Source organism: Humulus lupulus, chromosome 5 (assembly GCF_963169125.1).
Source record: "Humulus lupulus chromosome 5, drHumLupu1.1, whole genome shotgun sequence".
Lineage (NCBI taxonomy): Eukaryota > Viridiplantae > Streptophyta > Magnoliopsida > Rosales > Cannabaceae > Humulus > Humulus lupulus.
In genome coordinates this window covers 35,615,051-35,629,022 of record NC_084797.1, presented here as the reverse complement: position 1 = coordinate 35,629,022, position 13,972 = coordinate 35,615,051, and the positions used below count along the sequence as shown (strand labels likewise).

The following is a 13,972-nucleotide window of genomic DNA, read 5'->3' as shown; positions in this document are numbered from 1 at the left end:
GTGAGTTAATTGCACATTTTAAACTCACTTAGTAATGGCTCTAAGGTAGTAGGGCGTTACATTGTTCATCCCTTCATGAGCCATTTCCCACCTTCACAATCTGCAAAAATCACACAAAAACTGTAACGATCCAAAATCACTAATAAGGCTTAAGGGTCTTGATTAGCGTGTCGGGAGGACATAATTGGTTTATGTGTGATTTAATTATTAAATGCATGATTATGTGGCATGTATGATTATATGATTATATGGATACGTGAAATGCATGTGTAATGAGTATTAAATATGCATGTGGACCCGTTTCTTATTAGAATGGCATTTTTGTAATTTTGACCTGTTATGAGTATATTTGAATATATATGTGAATATATGTGATATAAGTGTGAGACCATTATTATGTGGATATGTTTGGATTATTTGACTCGAGACGGTCCTAGTGAGTGGATTGGCGAATTAGTCACTGTGGGGATTTATACCCGGCTTAGGGGAGCCTAGGGGTATTTTTTTGGGAATTTAGAAAATAAATCGAGGATTATTAGACATTGGTTAAGTAATTGAAAATTAATTGGATGACAGGATTATCTGATAAATAATGGGAACATTTGAGAAATTAGCGGGAATTGGGGAGGATGACCACTTTACCCTTAGAGTAATTAAAGGTTTAATTAGTATTTGGAGGGGCAAATGGGTCTTTTGGCTATTAGAGGATATAATTAGACTTTTTTTAGAATATAACAGAAAATAGTAGAATTATTCAAGGAAAGAAAGAAAAACAAAACTCTCTTAGCTCACCCCCTCTCATCTCTCACGTTCTCCTCTCTATCTCACTCTCCCTTGAGGGAATTTGAAGCTAAGAATCAAAAGGGGCCTAGGCTAGTCTCCGGGGCTGGTGATCTTTGAAGGAATTGGAGAAGAATCAAGCTAGAGTTGGAGCTGGAAAACAGGGAGGAACTCAGTCATAATTGAGGTAAGGATTGTGGTTTTCAACTTTGAAATTTTATTGGGTTTGTTAAGTAGAGTTATGAGTATTCAAGTGGTGATTTGTAGCTGAGTTGGTGTGAGGTTTCTGCTGGGAAGTTGGGCCGCAATTTGAGGTAAGAACCTTGCTTTAAGCTCTGTGTTTTGCTGAGTAGTTTAGGTTGAATTTTGAGAGCTTGAGTATGGGTTTTGGGGATTTGATGGAGTTTTTGGGAAAAACTTGGTTAGGTTTTGTTGCCTTTAATGAGTAGAGTGTATTTCTGTGGTTAATTTTGGGTTTAGAGGTTTTAAGGGATGGATTTTTGGAGCTTTGGCTCGGGGAAATTCGAAGAGAAAACCTAGAATTTCGAAACTCTAGTATCAGCATTGTAGCGCTAGGTTGGGAGCGCTAGGCTGTGATTTTGGGGGCTAGAGTCTCTGACTCTAGCGCTATAGCGCCCAATAGGTAGCACTGTAGCGCTACTCAGCTTTCAAAACTTTATTTTTGGGTACTTTTTTGGGTTTTTGCTCAGGGGCTCGGGGGACGATTTCACCACCTCGTTTGGTGGAATTAGAGGTCCCGAGAGCGCGAGATTGGTCCCGGGATTGTTCTTTGGAATTTAAACTCATGGAAGTACCATTTATGGATTGTGACTAGGTGTACGCTAGGGCTCGGAACGGGATCATGCTCGAGGGTCATTCTTATTAAGCAAAGCACCCGGATCTGAGGTAAGAAAATTGCACCTGTTTGTGTGGCTATGTTGGGACTAAGGTTCCCTATATTTGACTACAAATGTTGTATGATTATGATATACCATGTGAGCATGAAATAAACGGCCTAAGAGTGTCGTAACTGATATTTGCGCACAGGACGCAGCTCGGCCACTTAGAGCTGAGGTTAGCTAAAGAATCACTAAGCTCGGCCTAAGCGAGCCGGAGTCAGTGGGTTAAATAGAGGGTGCGGTCTAAGGGCGTCGACCCTGAGTATTGTATGATGAGTTTTGATATGTTTACGATTGCTAATCTGTTGCTTATAGCTTGTTAAATACTGGATGAATGACTTCTAAATAAATTGATTGTCCTCTCTGATTAGATGACCGTTATGACATGCTGAATAATTGGTTAACTATGTTTATGGATCATTTTATTGTCTGTATTGTTTATGCTATGCTTTATGGTTTTCTTGCTGGGCCTTGGCTCACGGGTGCTACGTGGTGTAGGTAAAGGCAAGGGTAAGGTGGACCAATCCTGAGTTGGAGAGCTCTGGGGGCGGGATGTACATAGTCAGTTGCTCATCCGCCACGGCCGAGGGATAGTACAGGGATAAGAAAACCTAAAAATGCATATTTTACCATTAGATTGGCTTGTGATTGTACGTGACATTTGAAATTTTGTAAATTGTCATTTAAACCCTGTTTTTGGGATCCGATGTACCGAATGTTTATTTAAATGAAAATTTATCTATTTATGACCAAAATCTTTTAACCCTAACTTGATTATGGTTCTAGGGTCACATTTTTTAACTAAACGACTTGATTAGCAAGTCTTGCACACTTATAAACACACACTGTAACAGTCTTGGTTATCCAGGGCGTTACAAAAACACACACAAGATCAAGTGTAATAGTTTCTATAGAAAGCCAATGGAGAGCAACCCCCTTCTCTATTTTCTAAATATCACTGACCCTATATTATATTCTACATATCCACCATTAATATCCTAAGGGATATTATTAGGCTCTTAGGCCTAACGAGCCTAGTGAACATAGTAGTGGTGAACTAAAGCTTAATGGGCCAGCTTATAGTTATTGGGGTGCCACCATATGCCTCTAATATAATTAACAAGTGTTAACCATCCCATTATGGTTATCGACAATATTAGGCACTAAAATTAACGGTTGTTATTATGGAATAACGTTTGAGATTATATTAGTCCACATAAAATTATAACATTCTCCCACTTGGACAATATAATCAAATCACCATAATGTTGTGTATCTCATAAAACAGTCAAATAAATCATACATAACGTCATATTGATGGGATACATATATTACATATGACTTGGCCTTGATAACATTTAAATATAATAACAACCATTAATTATCAAACACAAACATGCATGAGGTACAACAAATTGAGACTATGCACATTCGTCTCCTTTTGTACCTGTCACTTCGATAAACAATGATATATACATATAAACACATATATATATAATAACAACAATGAGAAGTAACTTCAAATATCATAATGCATGTTCAGAACAAAACACAAGCTATAAGCAATCCATACAAAATACTAGCATGTTCAATACATAAATAACAAAACTCTCATTGAGCTCAACAAGCTAGGCTCCTGACAATCTCATTTGGGCAACGTGCTCTAAAAACACACATATAGGTAAGCCTTTCGTTAGTGGATCTGCTAACATGCTAGTGGTAGGCGTGTACTCAATAGAATGAGGGACTCAGTGACTTTCTCTTTAACAAAATAGTACTTTATATTAATATGTTTTGAGCGAGAAGTACTCCTAGTGTTCTTAGAGAAAGCTAATGATGCGGAGCTGTCACAATACAATTTCATTAGCTCGAAATAAAGTCTACCACACTCAATGCTGAAATGAAATTCTGCAGCCATATTGCTTGACAAGTAGCCTCATAACATGTCATATACTCTGCCTCCATCGTAGAGGAAACTGTGAGTGTCTGCTTGACACTTTTCCATGAAATAGCTCCTCCAGCCATCATATAAATGTAGCCTGAAGTGGACTTTTTATCATCCACGCATCCTGCATAATCGGCGTCACTGAACCCAACTATTTTAAGAGTGTCAACTCGCTGGTAAGTCAACATATGATTCTTAGTGCCCTGAAGATACCTCATGACTTTCTTAGCCGCTTTCTAACGGCTAAGTCTAGGATCACTCAAGTATCTACCAAACACGCTAACAACAAAAGCAATATCAGGGTGTGTGCATACTTGAGCATACATCAAGCTACCAACCAGTGACACATAAGGAATGAATTTCATTTCATCTCTCTCTTTATCATTTTGTCGACATTGAGCCTTTGAGAACTTGTCACCCTTCACTATTGGTGCCTTCCCAGGGGAACAAGCATGCATATTGAATGTAACGTCATGGGTAACCAAGACCGTTACACTGTGTGTTTAAAATAGTGCAAGACCTGCTATTCAAGTTGTTTAAACATAAACGTGTTTTTAAAGTCAACTAATAGGTTAGGGTTAAAAGATTTTGACCGTAAAATGGTTAACTTTCATGAAAATAAGACTTTGATACATCCCAAAAATAATGTTTACATGGCGGTTACCACCCTCAAAATTTAGTACAACTGCAGGCAACCTAAATGGAAAAATATAATTTTTGGCTCTAGTCCCTGTAAATCCCTCGGCCGTGGCAGTCGAGTAGCTCCGATGTACACACCGCCCCCAAAGCTCTCCAACTCATGGCTGGTCCAGCTTTCCCTTGCATTAACCTGCTGATAACTCTACAAAATAGAGTTATTTTACCACATTTTATAAGCCAATTGTTGCTTAGTTCTTGAGTTTTAAATTAATTTATCAATTTTTTAAGTAATTTTGAATTTATTAGTTTTATTTTGATTTTATGTATTTTTTGTATTTATTTTGTTTAATTATGTTGTTACTAATTTATGTGTGTTTAATTTCTTTATGTAGGTGTATTTGTTGGGGCAAATGAAATGTTGATAAAATGTTGGTATAAAGAAATGAAGAAAGCAAGCCCAAAATGAAAGGCCCAATCCAATTCTTGACAATGCCATGTCATCAATCCATGTGCTTCTTTCTCCACCATTGGATTTGTAACTATAGGAAAAGATGACAATTTTGAGCATGAATCCATGTGCTTTTTTTTTAGACCAATAGGAGTGTTATCATTTACCAAAGAATTTATCTATAAATAGGAGTCTCATTTCACTATTTCAAGCACACCTTCTCTTACACCACTTCTTCCATCTCTCTATTCTCTCCATCTTTTTCTTTTCTTAGATTAGTTTTTATGTATTTTTAGAGGAATAATTTGGAGGTTCCTCCTCCAAATTTTCCTATTTATGTTGTAATTTTTATTTTGTTTTTGATAGTTATGGGTTTCTAATCCACTTAAAATTATTAAGGTGGAGGATGAACCAAGATATAACTATATAGTGTTTATTTTATGTTGACCTCCCAAAATGAGCAATAAAGTTTATGATTTTTCTTCTTCTAAATATTTCTTTCATCTATAATATCATGTATTTTAGATTGTTAGAACATATTTTACTTGGTTCTTAATTGTGCAAAAACATAGTATTCTTTGATTAAGATGTGTCATTAAATTGTTCACATCCAATGCTTATAACAAAAATACTATATTTTGCTTTAGAAATAACATTATTTGATTTTTTTGTAGTTTCATTAAATTGATTCACAACTAATGATTTGAAGTTATACTATTGAAATGAAGGAAAATGTAAAAATAATGTTTTGGAAAAGGTAATTAGATTAATTTCAATTATCACTAAAAATTGGGAAGTCAACATATTAATAAATATTATTATTTATATTTTGTGGATTCTAAAATCTTAATAATTTTATAAATAACTATTAAAAACAAATCTTTTTAGTTTATTTATTTTTAGTATTTTCTTTCTTTATTTTAAAACAAAACACATTAATCTTTGGAACTAGGTTAGAAATTTATTTCACTTTGGTAAAAATAGTTTTCTCTTTTGATTTAAGTCAACTCCTTTGGGTTCGACCTCGTGCTTACACGAAAACTATTCTATAAATACGATTCGTGCGCTTGCGAGTTTAAATTTTAAAACATACCCGTTTTGGGTCCATCAAGTTTTTGGCGCCGTTGCCGGGGAGTTGCAAAGAAGAGAAACAATTTGTGTCAAGGTGAGTAAAATTCTTCTACTAGTTATTTTATTTTTTATTGTCAAAAAAAAAAAATCTAAGTATGCTCTGTGGTTGCGGTTTCGACTGATCTTCCACATCAGAAAATGTTTCTTGTCTTTGTCATTTAATTTTATTTTTCATTTATGTTTGCTAATTTTGTTTTGTTATTTAATTGTGTTTATTTCTTGTAATTTTAATTTGCAAAAAAAAAAAAAAATTAAATCTCTTGAAATTCTAATTATGCTCTATGGTTGCAATTTCAATTGACCTTCCATATCAGAAAAGGTTTCTTGAGATTTTCACAAAAAAATTGTCATTGAGTTATTGCCATGTTTCCTATTGGTAGCATAGGTTACATGAGCCAAAATGGATGCCCTTGGAATAGTACTAGGAATTTTAACAATGCATATCATCCTAGGGAAAGAGAAGACATCAACGCTCAAATAGAAAATTTGTCTAGAACACTAGATGTCTTACAAGCTAGGCAAACTCAAGATGACCATAGGGAGATAAATAATGCATTTCACTCTCATCACCATGAGAATTGTAGTCATCCCTTGGAAAATCCCATTGATTTTAGTTGGAAGCCTGAGTACAACTATTATGCATCATCGCACTTTGATTATAATGAAACCAATGATGTGCATGCTTATGGGAATTCCTCAGAAATCTCATTTGATCCCACCTATAATCCAAATTTTACATGGAGTCAAAACTTGTCTCCAATGAACCATGTGCATCAATTCAACATGCCTAATCTAGGTTATTCCCAACCCGATCTGTCATATCCTCCTCAACAAGAAATCAATCCATCTCTAGAGGATACCCTACAACAGTTCATGCAGTCAACCCAACAAATTTTACAAAATCAGTCTCGATCCATTTCCAACATCGAGAAACAAATAGGTCATCTTGCAACTGTTTTGATAGAGACGGAAATACAAGTTCTTCCTAGTCAACCCATTCCCGATCCATTAGTGCAAACCGAGAGTGAAAAAATGAACGAAGTTTTCAAAGAACCTGTAATAAGCATCCAATTGCTAATTGAAACAAATGAGTTTGATGAATTGATTGATGGGGCTCACGAGGAAAATGAAAAAAATACAATTGTACCTCAAGAGCCAATAATTGAGCAAATTTTCATACATACTCAATTTGAAAAGGAGGATAAAAAAGATGTGCAATTTTCTTACTTCATTGAAATGCCACCAAAATTGCATGTCTCTAATTACTTTGTAGGTGTGATGCTTTCAATTCTCATTTATGGCATTTGCATCAACATTATAGTTCACCCTACAAATGAAATTCTACACCATCGATTGGGTGTAGGATAAAAAAAAAAATAAATAAATAAATAGTCGGGCTAAAGACTATAAACTAAAGCGCTTTGTGGGAGGCAACCCATAAGTTTCAAGTTCCATTTTGTATTTCCTTTTGTATTTCACGTTTGTTGTGTGTTTGTTTCATGTTTTTCAAGTTCAAATAAGTTTGAAGGAAACTTCTAGCCCAAAAACGAAGGAGCCAAATCATGGAAGCATACATTCAAGGGAGTTTTCTTAACTTTTTCAAATTTATTGCTCATTGAGGACAATGTTTTGTTTAAGTTTGGGGGTAGTGTTGTGTGTTTTTTTTATTTTTTTATAAAATGTTCAAAAAAAAAAATTTGGTGATTTTTCATTTTTAGATGATAAATTGAATTTGAATTTAGTTCTTAGAAAAATGTGAATATTTCTTAAGCTCTATTTTTAATCTTTGGGTTAGTCTTGCTTAAATATAGATTTTTCATAAAAGAACACTTTCTATCTTTCTAATAATTTTTGTGTAATTTAGATTAATTTATATAAGCATAAAATTTTGTAAATCTCACAAGTCCTAGAATTCGATTAATTATCTCTTGAGGCGAAATCCTAGAAAAGCACATCATTAGGGAAATGATTTAGGCTATCTTTGGAACGTTTGAGCCTTTTGACTTAATCACCGTTACACACATTATTCCCTAGTTTACCCCATTTGAGCCAAACACGAGTCTTGTTATATTGTTTTACCCATATGTGAAATCTAAAACTTCTTCATGAATTTCATTCTTTACACATGAGAAAATATCATAAAGCTATGCATCTTGATTTGTTACCAAAGTGAAAATAGGAAAGAAATTCGGAAAGCCACATCTTAAAAAAACAAAAAACAAAAAAAAAACAAAAATATTGTGGCAAGCTAAAAAAAAAAAAAAAAAAAATTGAAGATTCCAAATGGGTGGAAAGAATTACTATGGAAATGTTATGGCGTATACTTGAAATATTGTGATGTCTAGTAAAAAGTTCGGAAATACTCATGTGTTAGGAAAAAGTGATCTAAGCTAAAATTCAATATCATTTTTCTCACCTTCTTCTTTACCCGCACATTACAAGCCTATAAAGTCCTATTGATCCTTGATTTTGTGTTGTTTTACATTAGTGGAGAGAGATAAGAAAAACGAACCTATGGGACTTTGGTACGAAAAAAAAAAATTAATTCATCATTCCTTGAGATTTAATTATTTTATCTTTGCATAAATTTTTCCAAAATTCCACATGATTACTTGGTAAATAGTTTTGTGTTTCCATATTGAAAATTAGTTGTTGAAAGCAAGATTGACTATTGGATTAATTACATGAGCTTAATGTCTCTTCATAATTTTCATTGAGCTACTTTCATTATGCAATTTTTGAGGAAAACATTTGATGTCTCCAATTAAAAAAAAAAAAAAGGTGTTTTTAATTTTTCTTTTGCTTGAGGACTAGCAAAACATTAAGTTTGGGGGTGTGATAACTCTACAAAATAGAGTTATTTTACCACATTTTATAAGCCAATTGTTGCTTAGTTCTTGAGTTTTAAATTAATTTATCAATTTTTTAAGTAATTTTGAATTTATTAGTTTTATTTTGATTTTATGTATTTTTTGTATTTATTTTGTTTAATTATGTTGTTACTAATTTATGTGTGTTTAATTTCTTTATGTAGGTGTATTTGTTGGGGCAAATGAAATGTTGATAAAATGTTGGTATAAAGAAATGAAGAAAGCAAGCCCAAAATGAAAGGCCCAATCCAATTCTTGACAATGCCATGTCATCAATCCATGTGCTTCTTTCTCCACCATTGGATTTGTAACTATAGGAAAAGATGACAATTTTGAGCATGAATCCATGTGCTTTTTTTTTAGACCAATAGGAGTGTTATCATTTACCAAAGAATTTATCTATAAATAGGAGTCTCATTTCACTATTTCAAGCACACCTTCTCTTACACCACTTCTTCCATCTCTCTATTCTCTCCATCTTTTTCTTTTCTTAGATTAGTTTTTATGTATTTTTAGAGGAATAATTTGGAGGTTCCTCCTCCAAATTTTCCTATTTATGTTGTAATTTTTATTTTGTTTTTGATAGTTATGGGTTTCTAATCCACTTAAAATTATTAAGGTGGAGGATGAACCAAGATATAACTATATAGTGTTTATTTTATGTTGACCTCCCAAAATGAGCAATAAAGTTTATGATTTTTCTTCTTCTAAATATTTCTTTCATCTATAATATCATGTATTTTAGATTGTTAGAACATATTTTACTTGGTTCTTAATTGTGCAAAAACATAGTATTCTTTGATTAAGATGTGTCATTAAATTGTTCACATCCAATGCTTATAACAAAAATACTATATTTTGCTTTAGAAATAACATTATTTGATTTTTTTGTAGTTTCATTAAATTGATTCACAACTAATGATTTGAAGTTATACTATTGAAATGAAGGAAAATGTAAAAATAATGTTTTGGAAAAGGTAATTAGATTAATTTCAATTATCACTAAAAATTGGGAAGTCAACATATTAATAAATATTATTATTTATATTTTGTGGATTCTAAAATCTTAATAATTTTATAAATAACTATTAAAAACAAATCTTTTTAGTTTATTTATTTTTAGTATTTTCTTTCTTTATTTTAAAACAAAACACATTAATCTTTGGAACTAGGTTAGAAATTTATTTCACTTTGGTAAAAATAGTTTTCTCTTTTGATTTAAGTCAACTCCTTTGGGTTCGACCTCGTGCTTACACGAAAACTATTCTATAAATACGATTCGTGCGCTTGCGAGTTTAAATTTTAAAACATACCCGTTTTGGGTCCATCACCTGCACCACGTAGCACCCATGAGCCAAGACTCAGCAAGAAAACCAAATTCAACAAGCATAGATAACAATAGAGTGTACATAGCAAACTTTTGATCAACCAGTTCAATTAATAGCAAAATACAAGCAATAAATTAGGCAACAATAAACAAATTCATCCGAACATACAATTCAATATGAATACAATTGGTTAGATTTCGGTGCCCTTAGGCCGAGCCCTTTAGTTATTTAGTTGACCCCGACTCGCTTAGGCCAAGCTTCGTTCAGTACGCATAACATCAGCTTCGACTTCCTTAGGCCGGACTTTCACATCAAACATAGGATACATATAAGTTGCGAAGTACACAATCGAAAGTGGCACGTACTAATTTGCTTATCCAGATATTTCCAATCACAGCACATTTATGATCTCATATATATTCATTTATAGGGGATCTTAGCCCCAATCATAACTCAGGTGAAATTTTCTTACCTCGAGTCCTGAGCGGAGAATGTGGAGCGGTCCTAAGCACGATCCTCAATCCCGAGCCTTAACGGTAACCCTAGTCACAAGCGACAACGGATAACTATTAAAATCTAATTCAATTAAATGCTTTGGGAATAAAATACTAGCCTCTGGGACCTCGAATTCTACTAAATCAGGTAGTAGAATTCGTCCCGAGCGCTTAGGTTTAAGTCCTTGAGCCCGAAGACCTATTTTGGTTAAGGTTGCCTAGGTAGGCTGCGACCTGGCCCTAAGGGTCACGGCGTGTGGCGTGCTGCCCCTTTGGCACACCCACATGGGGCCATTTTGTAAGAGCATGCCTTGGTGCTTGATCATTAGTCATGTCTTGCACCAAGCAACCTCATGGGGTAGGGTAGTGGCAATTTTGTAATTATGCATATGTCTCCCAGACAAAAATCATATATGTTCCTGGGAAGACCTTGTATCCCTAGAAGGCTCCTTAGGGGTGGGGTGACCTGGTGACTTAGAGAAGCACCATGGTCACCAGCAGATAGGGGCCAAAGTTGTGTACTCCATTGCCCTATCAAGGCTATATATTAATAAAACGATGTTTAGCCATACTTGCCATTGTATGCTCCCTTATTGCCTATGTGTTATTTGTTTGTTATCTTCGTTGGGTCATTGCGTGCCACTTGCCTTGTTGTGTGCTTTGTGTTGTGTGGACGTTCCAAGGAATGACTTGCTTTGTGCTTGCTCATACTTCGTTATTGCCTGTTGCATGTCCGAGATGCGTATGTGGCTAACCCCTGAGTTTGTTTGCCTGCAGGTGTGTGTTGTAGGCTGACTTGCTAGCTTGAAGTGTCTGCAAGTGTCGCACATTCCATCTACTTGGAGTACCCAAATAGCCGGCCTGTGACACGGCGCGCCCCCAAGGTAGAGGTGCTAGCCTCAAGCTCCAGGGGTAAGCGGGCTGTGGTGCACCCACAAAACAGCAAGCCCCTCAGGGCCTTTTGGGTCACGCGGGCCGCCGCCCATGAACTGGGTCGCGACATGCCCTCGTGAACCCAGAAATCCTTGGGTTCCTTCTGCATTTTTCCTAAAACCAAAGCTACAGAATTCCACTTGAACATAATCCTAAACCAATACTAGGTCTAGAACTCTCAATATCACCTTACACAAATCATGTCATTTGTGCTTTTTTCTCATAGACAAATGATCGTAAAATAACAAATGATCATTATGTATGCTAGAGTTCTTAAATAAAAAAAAGATAGAATTCAATCACATGTAAGAACAATCTATTAAACATTATAAACAGATACATGAATTTACTATCTAGAGGATTGTTTAACACCCAAATCGTGACAACCACTAAGCGGTGGTTGTAGTATAATTGGGTGGTCGATCCACAAGGAGGTAACCTAAACTCAAAAGATTAGTAGAAAATAACACAAAAATTAGTAACAAGAAATACATAAAAAGATGGAAATGAAAAGAGATTTGAGATTTTGGTGTTGTCTTTTTGATGAAATGATGAAATGAGATAAGTGAAATAAAGGTAAGATGTAATCAAGAGTTTGAGAAATGGAAATGTTTCAAGAATCATCCATATGCTTGTTTAGTTACTTGGTTACTTGATTTACAAAAAATACACATGTAAATAGTTTACATCCCAACATTTACTTGGAAAATCAAAGTTCATATTCTTTTCTAACAAAAGTCCATTTGAGTTATAAAGTTCTTTTACTTTAAAATCACAATGTTAATTTTATGAAAAATCTAAAAATGACAAAATACCCAAGGGCAATAATGCAATAGAAGATTAGACATAAGATTATGTATCAATATTACTTTTACTAATTAGAAGCACATAGAAAGAGCATGACTAATCCTATATACTATTAGCATAAGTAAATAAAGATAACGAAATAGAGATGGAGATGAAAGAACATAAATAACTCAAATATATTACATTAAGAACATAGTAAATCAAAGTAGCAAAATAACATCACTAGCATATGGAATCATCCCTAACCTTCCTAGGAAGATTAGGCCATTATGCTCATGATTCTCACAAAATTCTAAGAAGAAAGTGAGTAGAAATTTTGCTATAGTTTCTTTACTCTAAAAATTTCTTGCTAAGTGTGAAGGATGAGTCCCTATTTATATGGGAGAAAATGACTAAAAATAAATAAAACAATAAAATGGGGTTTACAAAATAAATCTGAAATATTAATAATAAAATATGATTTTAAAAAATCAAATCTTATTATTAATATTAACCGAGCTATTTTGGTGTATGGTCATTTTTCCCTTTTCTAAAATACCACAAAAACATGAGCTTTAAAGCTCAAAATGACAATTTTCGCAAAGCCCAATACCCACAAAACATGGGTTGAAAGTGGCTGGTGACACAAGGGGGTTTTGACCCATTCACAGCCAATGGGGAAGTGCCACGTAGGCGGCTGGCTGGGAGAGTTGGGTCCTCTGGGCTTGCTGCGTTTGCTGCTGGGAATGGCATGGAGTGAAGCTGCTGGGCCAATTGGACCTTGGAGTGAAGCTGTTGGGCTTCAGATGAAGCGTGGAGTGAAGGAGCAGAAAGAGGCTACGCTGGCTTTGGAGATGCTTGGGCCTGTTGGGCTTGCTGAAAGGAGGCATCAGAGTGGGCGTGGGGGACGGCTGGAAGAGGCAGAAGTTGTTGGACGCGTGGCGCGAGGAGGTTGGCTGGCAGCGTCAGGCGGCTCGCAGGCTCGGCTCGGCTTCAGTGGGCTGGGGAGGAAATTGGACTTGGGCTTCTCCTTCAGTTGGGCTTTAATCTCAAGAATACCATTTTCTCTTCTCTTTTTGTCAATTTTAACTATTTCTTTCTTCTATCTTTTTGTTATTGTCCAAATGCAAATTATATCCTGAAAATTAAACATAAATTAAATTAAAAATTAATATTTTCAATTAAAACAAATATTACAATAAATTCATGAAAATATTAATTAAAACTTAATTTATTTTACACTTTTAAACTAATGAATTTGCATTTTTGAGCACTAATCAAGGATAGAAAAAATTATGGTTAATAAAATTCATTAGATTTTCTTTACCACATTAAGCATCCTTACCAAGCAATTACTATCGGTAGGATAATTAATTACTCATATGGATCTTAATATACTATTGGAGGAAAAATACAAAATATAAATAAATAAATATTTAAATGTTCATCATCACCAAATAGTTTAGCATGCTTAATCTTACGGGCAAGAAAATAAGCATTCACTATTGTCAACAAATAATCATGTTTATGTCACAAAAAGATTAAATACAAACACAAATATGAGATGAAATCATGAATTAATCTTGTGCATAAACATATACAAATGGTAGGGTATTAAAAAAGAAGCGAGATAGTGAAAAATTGGTCCAAAATGGACCTCCCACGCGCCTAAAAATAGGTCTGAATTATTTTAATTTTTTATCTGTGCCCGTATGACAT

At 34.4% G+C, this 13,972-nt stretch overlaps 1 long non-coding RNA gene across 1 annotated transcript; it reads left to right on the top strand.

The window, feature by feature from the left end:
• Positions 1-4,466: 4,466 nt before the first annotated feature.
• LOC133834750 (uncharacterized) lies at positions 4,467-9,417 on the top strand. The gene is made up of 2 exons (XR_009893429.1): positions 4,467-5,876; positions 8,877-9,417. It is a non-coding gene; the product is annotated as an uncharacterized LOC133834750 (long non-coding RNA).
• The last annotated feature ends 4,555 nt before the right edge of the window (positions 9,418-13,972 follow it).